Consider the following 12,104-nt stretch of genomic DNA (forward strand, 5'->3'; position numbering starts at 1 on the left):
TCTTGAAGAAGAACTTCAACCTGTATTATAACTTAGCAAATCGATCTAGATGAGGATGTGATCCTATGCTCAAAGTCTCTACCCCTGGAGATGAACAAATGTGGGAGGAGGTTATTTTGGTGAGTGTTGGATAGTTGTTAATATCATAGCTAGTAAGCATATTGGTATATGACTATACTTGTTTATTTGTATTCATAACAGATAAACAAGGAGTATGCTCGCATTAAGGATAAGCCCTTCCCTGTCTATGATGACATTGACATCCTTTTCTCAAAGAACACAGCCACTGGTAGGCACGGGGACACATCTGATTTTCTTGAGGGGATTTCTGACAATGACATCTTCGAGGATGAGATAGATCGGGTTGATGTTGAGTTTTTGAGTGCTACGGATGGGCAACCCTCACAACCTAGTGGTCGAGTATTTGGCTCCTCTTATGAACATAGTATGTCTGATGTACCCTTCAGCCTGACTACCTGTGCTTCGACACTATCCACCGACTATTTTTCAGATGCATGTCCATCCTTCTACATTGGAAAGAGGTCTAGGTCAAGCTCCATGACCCGTATGGCATGTAGGACTAGGATGAATACTGATGCAACTGATGCTCTCCTAGATCTGATGGATCAAGGGAGAAGAAGATTAGAAATTGCCAACAAGATTCTTAGAAGGGACAAGCTTGCTAGGCCTACACTGTATTCTATTGATGAGTGCATGTCGAAGCTAGAGAGGCTTCTCAATCTTACACTTGAATGCATCCTTGCTACAGGAGAGGTGTTTAAACATGAGACGAATCGATGGTTCTTCATGCATTATGAAGGGCCATTATTGGAGCTTGCTCCAGTGATAAATGGCTGACTTCTACCATATCCCACCACCTATGAAAGTCCCTTTTGGATCATATATATTTTTTGGAAGTATCCCTAATATTTTTATGCCTCCTCCCATGCATAGTGTGAATCAAGGTGGTCATAATCCTTTCATAGAACAATTCTTCAAGACCAACACTCATTGTAGCCCTTCTCAATATAGTACTCAACATGCTTTTGCAAGCACCTCCTCGCAAGGTGGCCCCCCATACTTTCATTCCAAATTTAGCTGCACCTCCAACCCAGCTTGATGAGAGTTTTTCTGACCATGGTTGATCTATATTTGTTATGTTTAAGAAGTCCATTTTGATGAACTTGTACTCCGTGCTAATGTTTTGGGAATTGTACGTCATATTTAATCTCCATAAAGGAGATAGATTTTTGAGGCAGCCTTTTTTTGGTTGTGTATGTGAATACCTTTATATTATGAAGTAGTGGAATACCTATTGACAGCCTTACGAAGGTTACATGTCCTGTGTTTGCATTTTTTTCTTTTTATGTCATTCATTGCTTCCTTGCTGCTAGAATTAATTTACTTAGGTAGATTATAGATCCATTGAGTTGATTGCATAGGTGTAATCATAAATTATTGTACTTTTTTTTAGATGGATACCTTGCATGAGTTGAAAGACTTTTTGATTGAGGAGGATAATTATATGTAAGGTGTGATAACCACCCTCTTAAGTAGTGGAATCAGTCGTAGCGAGGATTGTAGTATGCTTATGAAGATGCCTTGTTGGACCCATCCTTTCTTCGATCACAACCTCACAACAGACATACTGAGTGGCCATCTAGATAGGAGTCATGATCACTTTAGAATGACAAATACAATGTTCTTACAGCCTTGCTTGTGTCACATGGCCTATGACGGTGCAGGAGTAATTAGCCCATTTCCTATACCGCATAGGTCATGGCATCATGAATAGAATTTTGGCCGAAACTTTCCAGCACTCAGGATAGATGATTTCACGATACTTTAACAATGTACTGAAAGCCGTGTGTTCATTGAAGTAGGAGTTTATAGTTCAACCCAATGAGGATGTAGGTGTGCACCCACGCATCCATGAAAACAGCCTTTTCCACCCTTACTTTATGGTACCTCCGAACTATTCTAAGCTTGTTCATCATTTTTCGTCTCATAGTTGATGTCTCTAACATAGCTAATTCGCAATACAGAATGCTATCGGTGTGATTGATGGTATGCATATACCTGCACTGATCAATAAGAGCAAACAACTCCGCTTTCATAATCGAAAGGGCACCATTTTCTAAAATATTATGGCTGCAGCTTCATTTGATCACTCATTCCTTTTCATTTGTATTGCATGGGAGGGATTGACAGCCGACTGAGGGTTCTCCATTGGTCTGTCGAGTCGAGGGGGTTCAAAGTGCTGGAAGGTATCCATATTCTCTCAATTTTAGGGTTTCAAATGTTTTATTCTTTTTTAAAGTTATTTTCACATTGCATGGTGGGGTAAAAAAAAATATTATCTTATTGACTCAGGATATGCCAACATGGATAAATTTTTTGCCCCTTATCGGGGTAACAGGAACCACCTAAGTAGCTTCAATAATCTTAGAGCATGGCGATATTTTAATTCTCGAGATCTATACAACCATCGACATGCACAATTGTGGAATTATGTGGAGAAGGCCTTTGGTATTATAAAGAAGTGGTTTAAGATTTTGAGAAGTCTCATCCCATACCTCTTCAAGGTGTAGAAGTGTATTGTTATGGCTTATTGTATTATTCACAATTTCATAAGACACAACTAAGGCAACGACAAATATTTCAACATGTCATTAGAATCCTTGCCTATAGACCCAGATAGAGATGACATCGACCCCTTTTTGATTGTAGAGGATGATAAAGCCCATAAAGACGAAGAACTATGCTGGTCGATAGCTAATAGGCTATGGGTTGCTCATAATCAGTGGAGTATGTTTCATAATTGGGGCCACATAATGAAGTTCATGTGTATACTAATATGCAGCTTCATTTATGTTATTTTGTATAATGTGTTTGATACTTAATTGCACAATATATGCACAAAATTGAGGGCGTGTTCACTGAGTTGTAGTGATGTACTCGAAAAGATTCTATATAATTTTTGAGGGATGTACATGAGAAATTTATGACTTTTGGGCTGAGTGTCAGCAAAAAGTCTTCGGGTATAAGTATGTCGTATACAAGAAGTATCTAACTAAGGATAAGGTCATTGCTGCACTTAATAGCTATCTACGATCTCTCGATAATCCCTCTCATGAACACATGCATGCCAATAAGTTTAAAGAGGACAAAAATCTTCTTGGCAGCCCCATGAATCTGTGTGCACGAGATGGTATCCTGCTGTTGGAAAATGTATCCTAAAATCAATTGTATGATGATTGAGTTTTTTTTGTATATGAATTATTCATTAATAAATAAAAATTATTTTGACATTATTCATCATAAAGTTGCATCTTTCTTGTAGAACTCTTGTGTTATGATGAGTCCTTAGAATTATTTTAGTAATCGATAAAGGAGAATTTATCATATAGTTCTTAAACATGTTCGTGATTAAAAAATATATCATTATAGGATATGATGTTTATCAAGTGGAGGTCATCGTGTGCCATATGATTGATTGTCCTTTTAAGCAAAGAGTGTTGTGACATTGGTATGACATACAGGTGAGATATAGGAGTACATCATCACTGAATAAGTGACTCACCTGCTGAGTGCTCTGTTTTCAAAAACTGCTTGCGAAGTGTATGGGCATAAGTGATCCTCAGACCTGAAATGACCATATTGACTTACAAGCAATTCACTGTGCTTTGGTGCCAGACTATCTGAATTTCTAATACAGTGATGGAAGGCTATTGGGTACAGTCAAGTACTTACGATCGAAGTCTGTGTGTGGATCAAGATGGGATTGATCTCTTCGGATTATAGGAGTTGATATATCATTGTATTTTAATTTAGTAAAATCTTGATCAGGATAATCCATGAGATAGATTTGAAAGGTTGAAATATAATATGGATGAAACACTTAGAGTTGATAGTTAACTCTAGATCATCCTAGAGCATTCAGGATCAAAGGGATAAATTATGCGATAATCATATGCATAGGTTATGAAATATTTTTTTATAATTATTTGACCTATCCGGATATCAAAAATCATAGCTAGATGGTAGCTTTGATTAGTACAGAAATCGATTTCTGTGCTACCGACTTAGTGTTTGAACCTATGAAGTCATGCACACAAGTTAGGCGATGTAGAAAAGTATTGGCCTATGTTTATATGTTCAATTTGAAAGTACTTGATTTAATTGAACATATAGACTAACTTGATTGAAAATTAAGTTATGGGACAAACAGGATTAAAGAGTTGACTATGTCTAGCTAGCACTACATATGAGGTTTAGGTTCAATCCCGGAGATGAACAATTTTTGATCTATAATCCAAGAAGCTTATGAGATATTAAATTTAAGTACTAATTAATTTTAGATTAGATCTGATTTAATTAGACTTAATTAGGTTTAAAATTTCAAGTTAGACTTGATTTTAAATTTTAAAATAATTTAGGATTGACAGCCTTTCGAAATTATTTCGAATAAGCTTCGAATTGGATTCGAATTGATCTAATTTTGGATGAAATCCTTAAAGTCCACTTTCCCTGAGACTCTCTCACCTCCATGGCCAACCAACCTGGTATGGTGTTGGTTGTGGGCCGTCTCACATGGGTGTGGGTGTGGGTGCAAAATAGGCACCATGTTAGGCGCCAATCTTTTCTCATGTAGGAGTCCTTCTTTAATAAGTTATGGACTGATTCAAAGCTTGTTTGAATTAGGAGTCCTAATCTTATGGGTTATGAAAAATTATCTATAAATAAGGAGGGCCTCTATCTATAGATGAATAACAATCAAATTGTGAGAAAGAGAGAGAGAAAGACGTGAGAGAGCTTGTGGGCGTCCCCTCTTGGCATCCTCCTCCTTGCCATCCCTCCTCCTCTTTGGCATGGGCCCTCTTTGGGTGTCCCCTTTGTTGGTGTGAGGTGTCACACTAGCAACTCTCTTCTCTCCTTGGTGGCCTTGCGAAGGTGCTTCAATTTGAAGCTTCATCTCGCTTTCCTGCAGAGCCTGACGTGCGTGTGAAGTAGAGGGCCTGCAGTTCCAGATCTACACGAAGGTTGATCTAGATTTTAGAAATTTGATCCCTCTTCTACTATAATTCAAGTAAAGATTTGATTTTTATTTAGTCTAATATATAAAAAATTTTTAGATGCAACCCTGGTTATTCGTGAGAAACAGGCTTTCTTTCTTTTCAATTGGTATCAGAGCCAGGCTTTGATATATGAATGCATAACTAAATTTTTTTGGATTATTTATATAATATATATAATTAAAATTTTATCTTAGATATTAAATCTAATTTAGATTTATTTAAATAAAATTTATGATCTAATTTTAATTAGATTGTAAGAATCTAATCAATGGTTGATTAAGATTTGTTATAAGTATGTTATAATAAAATTTTATTATTATTGAATTTTATTGAAATAATAATCTGATTTAAATTTATTTTAAATTAATTTTAATAAAATTTTAATATTATTATTTTGATTATGAATTTAGACTTATTTCAAATTTAAATTGAATCTATTTTGACAGATTTTTAAATATGATTTCTAACAAAATTCTGCACTATATCAAAATAGATTTAACCAAAAATTTAAACTTTATGCATTCATATTTGCATCTAATTAATTTTCTATATGATATCAGATCTAAAATTAATATTTTATAATCAGTATAAGATATATTTTAGATCTGATATGATGTATATGATGCATCAAATCTAATTAGATTAGATAAAGAATATGATTGATAAGATCAAAGATATGTTCATGACATAAATTATTTTATCAAAATTGTATGTTGATGTGATTGTATATGAAATTAGATTTTAGATCTTAGTAGCTTAGTACTCAGATTGATGAGATTATCAGACCGTCTGATCATAAGAGATCGAAGGGATTAATCTCCCTCTCTTACCCATTCGACGAGTTTTCTTATGACGTGTAGGGGTGTCATTGTGATCCAATTTTATGAAAGAGAAAAGCAAACAGATTCTTATAAATTATTTTGATCATAAATATATTTAGATTAGATCTAAAATAATTTATGATTCATTACAATAAGATAAATTCAGATATAAAATTATTTTAGAATCTAAAAAGCATATTACATTAGATGTAATCAGTATTGATCTAAAAGTTATCATGATGCATGTGATGTATGTATGAAGTTTAGATCATATCTATGCATATTTAATTATTAAACATATTATAAAAAATTATTTTTATATGTTGAAACATATGGTATGCTTCATCTAAAATTCTGGTAGAATAGTTTTACAAACTGAAACACACATTTTACACACTTAATTTTAAATTAAATTTAAATGATTTAAATTTGAGAATTAAAGATCATTAAAATACCACATAAAATGATGGGCTATAGGTTAATATGAATCAGATCCTTCTAATGGATTAGACCTAGGGTTAGAAATAAATATGGATCAAATAGAGAAAGTGGTTAAATTTAATCAAGAGTTGAATTAGATTAGGTCAGAATTTCTCTAGATCAACCTTAATAGTTGAAGTTTGATCAAATCTATATTTTTGACCTTAATAAATGGACTATGATCATGGCTTCGTGGTTGAGTCCGAATCTTCTAGTAGACCAAATCAAAACTAATTAACCAGTTAGTATCTAAGGTAAGTCTGGCAAATTCGATCAAGTAGTTTTTAATTGGGAGCTACTCACCTAGATGAGTCTGCGACAAGTTAATGGCATATCCCTCCCACTAATCTCACTTACCTGACCAACATGGTGGATTGTATTTTGATTAGGTCACTAGTCGATTTGAGCTGACCCATGCCATCAAGGTTAATCAGTATGACTAATTTAGGTGTATTTAGACTAGCTTGTGTCTAATCCTCTACATGACTTGATAAAGTCAGTTGGAAGATTTATGATTTACAGGTTGATATCTTCTCTTATTCTCAAGTCAATAAAATCAAATCTTCTAAATTATTAGGTCTTTAAAATGATACAGTTATGTAGATAACTTATTCACAGCCTCCCATTAAGGTGTGTGATAATGAGTCCAATATTTCAAATAGGCATTGGAGGTGCCACACGCCTGGTGTCTATTACGTATTGAAATTATCATCCATCATATGACCATCTTATTATACCTTCAGATCAATGCTCAGGTTGGCTGAGCCACTCTTGGGTCTGGACACCATTTGTTGGATGTACTTGAGGTTGTCATGTTAATGGTTGGACCTAATCAGAATTTTCAATGGAGGTGCCACACGCCTGCTGAAGGAATGCCTGGGGCAAAATCTGATTGCTAAAAATTATTTGAAGAAATAATTGATTATGAATCTACCCATGGATGCACAGGGTTGGTCGAACCACACTCGGATCCGAATGCAGTCTGTGTGGATTCTAGTATCCACTAAGGAATTAATGTAATTCCTCAAGTTGGAGGTAGAAGCTACCAATTCGTATAAAATAGTGGGAGAATATTTAGACTAAAGTCCATATCTTTGAGATTAAAAATATTTCATATACTAATAGGATTTTATTTTTTCTTTCAGCTATGACCAACACACTATCTCTCCATTCATTGTTGGACAGTGACAAACTTATCGGATCCAACTTTGATAGCTGATATCAAAAGTTGAAGATTGTTTTGGAGTATGAGAGGATTCTGTACATCCTTATGAATGAGGCACCTAAAAAATCTGCTGCCAATGCTCCTCATACCATGAGAGATACTTACCTGAAGTGGTTCAATGATCGTACAACTGTGTGTTGTGTGATGAGGGTAGCGATGAACGATGAACTTAGCTATAAGTTCGAAGATGTGCAGTCAGAGGAGATCATTCGAAAGTTGAATGAGTCCTTCGACACCCCTGAGGATGTGGAGAGACAAAATTTTCTATGCAGTGTTCAATGCCTGTATGCGAGAAGGAACTTCAGTCACCGATCATATACTGTACATGATTGAGTAGATTGAATGTCTGAGCAAACTTGACTTTTCATTGCATGAACAGTTAGGTAAAGATGCTATCCTCAACTCGCTATCGAAATCCTACATATCCTTTCTCAGTCATTATAGAATGACGAAGTCTGCAGTGAACTATCATAGTTTGTTAGGATTATTACAGACTTTTGAGAAGGACCACCAGCTCTAGAAGGAGCTGGTGCATGTTGTGGAAGGTACATCTATAGGTCATCGATCCTTTAGGAGAGGAAAAAAGAAAAAAATACAGAAAACTCATATCGTCGATCCTAAGTAGAGCAAAACATCGAAAGTCGACAAGAGCCAGATGCAATGCTTCTTTTATAAGAAGTTAGATTATTGGAAAAAGAATTGTCCTGCTTCCATTGCTACCCTTGACCCAAATAGGCCTAAGAATAGGAGAAAGAAGTAAATAGTTGCTTCATAAGGTACTTATATGATAATTTCTCTATTTGTGATACTACTACTTGGGTATTGAATACCGAAAGTTCAATTAATATTTGTAATTCATTGTAGGGACTACATATAAGTAGAAAGTTTTGAGAGAGTGAGCAGTTCTTGAACGTTGGAGATGGAAGTGTTGTTCCAATCTTGGCTTTAAAAATTTTGTAGCTTATTTTTGAGTCCAGAAGTGTCATATTAGATGATTGTCATTATTTTTTCTCTTTTTTGATGAATGTTATCTCTGTAGACCTTTTAGCCCAACTTAGTTTTAAGTTTATAATAAAGGATGATTTTTGTGATATCATTATGAATGATATTGCAATTATGCGAGAATAATTAAGATATGGTATATACATAATATCATGACCTGGTGGTGTAATGTACACATCCAGTAAACATCCTAAAATAGATAATGTCAGTGAATTCTACCTCTAACATTTTAGGCTTGGTTATATGAATAAGAATAGGATTGACAGGTTAATCAAGGAGCATGTTCTTGATATAGATGATTATGACCTATGAATCCTGTCTACTTGATAAGATGACTAAATTACCTTTTAAGGAAAAAAGTGAAAGAGCCAACGATGTCTTAGGTTTAATACATACTAATGTATGCAAACCTATAACATAAGTACCAGAATAGGATACTACTATTTTATTACATTTGTAGATGACTTATCGAGGTATGGGTATATCTATTTTATGAAGAATAAATCAGAATTATTTGAAATGTTCAAATGATTCTGTACTAAAGTAGAAAAATAGACTAGAAAGAGTATTAGGACCCTTTGATCAGATCGAGAAGGTGAATACCTCACCAATGACTTACTGATATATTTAGAAGAGAATGAGATTCTCTCACAGTGGACCCCTCTTGGACCACCACAACATAACGAGGTATCTGAAAGGAAGAATCGAACCTTGTTAGACATGATCCGATCTATGATGGGCTTTGTGAGTCTGTCAATCTTCTTTTGAAGATATACTCTAGAAACTTTTTACCATATTCTGAATAAAGTGCCGAGCAAGTCTATCAATAAAACTCCATATGAGATATGGACTGGGTGTAAGCCAGTGCTCTCACACCTTAGGGTCTGAGGGTGTCCAGCTTATGTCAAGTATTTAAAGATAGATAAGCTTGGACCTAAGTCTAAAAAATACTTGTTCATAGGATATCCAAAAGAAACTAAAGGATACTACTTCTACCTCGTTGAAGGGCAAAAAATGTTTGTAAGCAATAGGGCAATCTTTTGAAAAAAGAGTTTCTGAGAGAAGGAACTAATACCTGTAAAATTGAACTTGATGAAGTCCAAGAGATGGAAGGACTGGCACACACAGAATTAGATTTGATTGAAGAATCGAATCCGAAGCCTGTAGAGTGCCGTTAAGGAGATCCGATAGAGTACTGCATCAGCCGATAAATACTATGATTTTTTGATTCAAAACGGTGATCCTATCGAACTTGATGAGAATGATGAGGATCTGATCATCTATATGAAAGCCATGCAAAGGTCTGACTCTCAGAAATAACTTGAGACCATGAAGTCCGAGATGGAGTCTATGAAGATTAATGGTGTATGGATACTAGTTGATCCATCTGAAGGAATAAAATCCATAGGGTGCAAGTGGGTTTACGAAAAAAAAAGAGGAGCGGATGAAAAGGTAGAGACCTATAAAGTCCGTCTAGTTGCCAAAAATTATCGTTAGTGTTATGGTATTGACTATGATGAGACGTTCTCTTCTGTGGCAATACTCAAGTCCATCCATATTATGCTTACTATAGCTGCACCTTAGATTATGAGATTTGACAAATAGATATCAAAATTGCTTTCCTTAATGGGAAGCTAGAAGAAGAGGTGTATATGATACAGCTTGAAGGATTCACATCCACAGGTGAGTCTAAAGTGTGCAAGTTAAATAGGTCCATTTATGGACTTAAGCAGACGTTTAGGAGTTGGAACATACATTTTCATAAGGTGATCAAAACGTATGGCTTTGTTAGCAACAGAGAAGAGCCTTGCATCTACAAATGGACTACCGATTCTGTAGTCATCTTCTTTGTACTGTATGTAGATGACATACTGTTAATAGAAAATAACATCCCAGCTTGTTGTCCAGATATGGAGCCCAAGAGGGAGGGTGAATTGGGCCTTTTTAAAATTTTAAAGATTAGTGCACTTAAACAATGTACTAAAGTATTTAAGTGGAGAGAGTTGATTTTCAATTAAAATAAATTCAAACACAAATGATAAGATTGTAAGTATAAGGCATAAAGAACAAGTAAAGAGAGGCAAGTACAACAAACACAAAGAATTTTTAGTGGTTCGGTGCCAACCTTGCACCTACATCCACTCTCCAAGTCTCTACTTGAGAATTCAATCCACTAAACGGATTTCAAGAATACAACATATCGGATACCTCCGACCTTTGTTATCCAAGAAAGAACACTTATTTTTCGAATACAAGCCAACCCCCAACACTCTGATTTCAGGTTCGGATCAATCTATCTGAGTTTTAGAACCCTCCAAAACTCAAAACCCAAAATACAATATGAAGAAAAATATGGTAGAGAAATTTCAGCACAATATCCCCTTAAATGAACACAATAGGTGCAATAAAAATATAATACTTAAGGGGAAGAAGCTTTTGCTGAACATTCTCAATAATTCCACACTTGATTGCTACTAGAGAGTGGTTGGTGAAATGATTAAATACTTCTATTTCTCTCTTTAAGACTGATAGAGCTTTTCTTGGATTTGAACTTGAATGCTCATTTTTTCTTATGATTTTTCACTTCAAGAGAGCATTTATAGTTACCATTTATCCTTGAGAATATCTTAGAGTTGGTTTAGAGCCGTTGGAGAGTGTTTAATGCATATAAAATGCACCAAAAATGGATTGAAAACTAGCCGTTGCGAATCCAGTCTGAAAACCAAACTTTCTATTTTGATCTCAGGATCTCAGGGGTCATCCCAGATGGGTCGTCCCACTATATGAGTCATCCCAAGTAGGTCATCCCACTACATGTCATGAGCCAAAATGAAGTGTGCCGGCTATTCAATGAAAGGGGATGATTCAGATAGGTTGCCCCATTTTGTTGCAACCCAATTTTTCATGCATTTAAGGTTCGAAACTTCTCCAACTTGTAGAAATTTCAACTTTGGAACACTTGATGAAGCTTTTTAAATCCAATCTTTTGAACTATCTGAAACATCACAAAAATATTCTTCAAAGACAAGAGACTCATTGATAGTCCCCTCAAATAGTTTGCGATCATCCAAATCAATTCTTAGAGCAACAATCTCTCCCTTTTTGATGATGACAAAATATTTGAGTGTTCATAAAATAAGTCCTTAAAGCTCAAGAATTTTGGGTTTGTGAAGCACTTATAGGAATATGCCAAAGATAAAAAATGCAATAGAACAAATCTAAATTAAATTTTTTAATCTAATATGCATCAGATCAGATCTGAAAACTACCTAATTATGGATCTTATGACATGCATGCAATCTAAAAATTAAATCATAGATCACATTTATGTAGTGTAGATCACATTTACTAGCAGATCGTATCTACTATGTGAGTTGAGATCAGATCTCATCTTTGTGTAGGTCAAAATACACTACAACTGATGATTCATGGATTTGATGAGGTTCCTCGAGCTGCATAATTATCCAGCCTCCACAGATATCCACATGAGGTGCTTTG

The sequence above is a fragment of the Elaeis guineensis genome, chromosome 14 (genome assembly GCF_000442705.2).
Source record: "Elaeis guineensis isolate ETL-2024a chromosome 14, EG11, whole genome shotgun sequence".
Classification (NCBI taxonomy): domain Eukaryota; kingdom Viridiplantae; phylum Streptophyta; class Magnoliopsida; order Arecales; family Arecaceae; genus Elaeis; species Elaeis guineensis.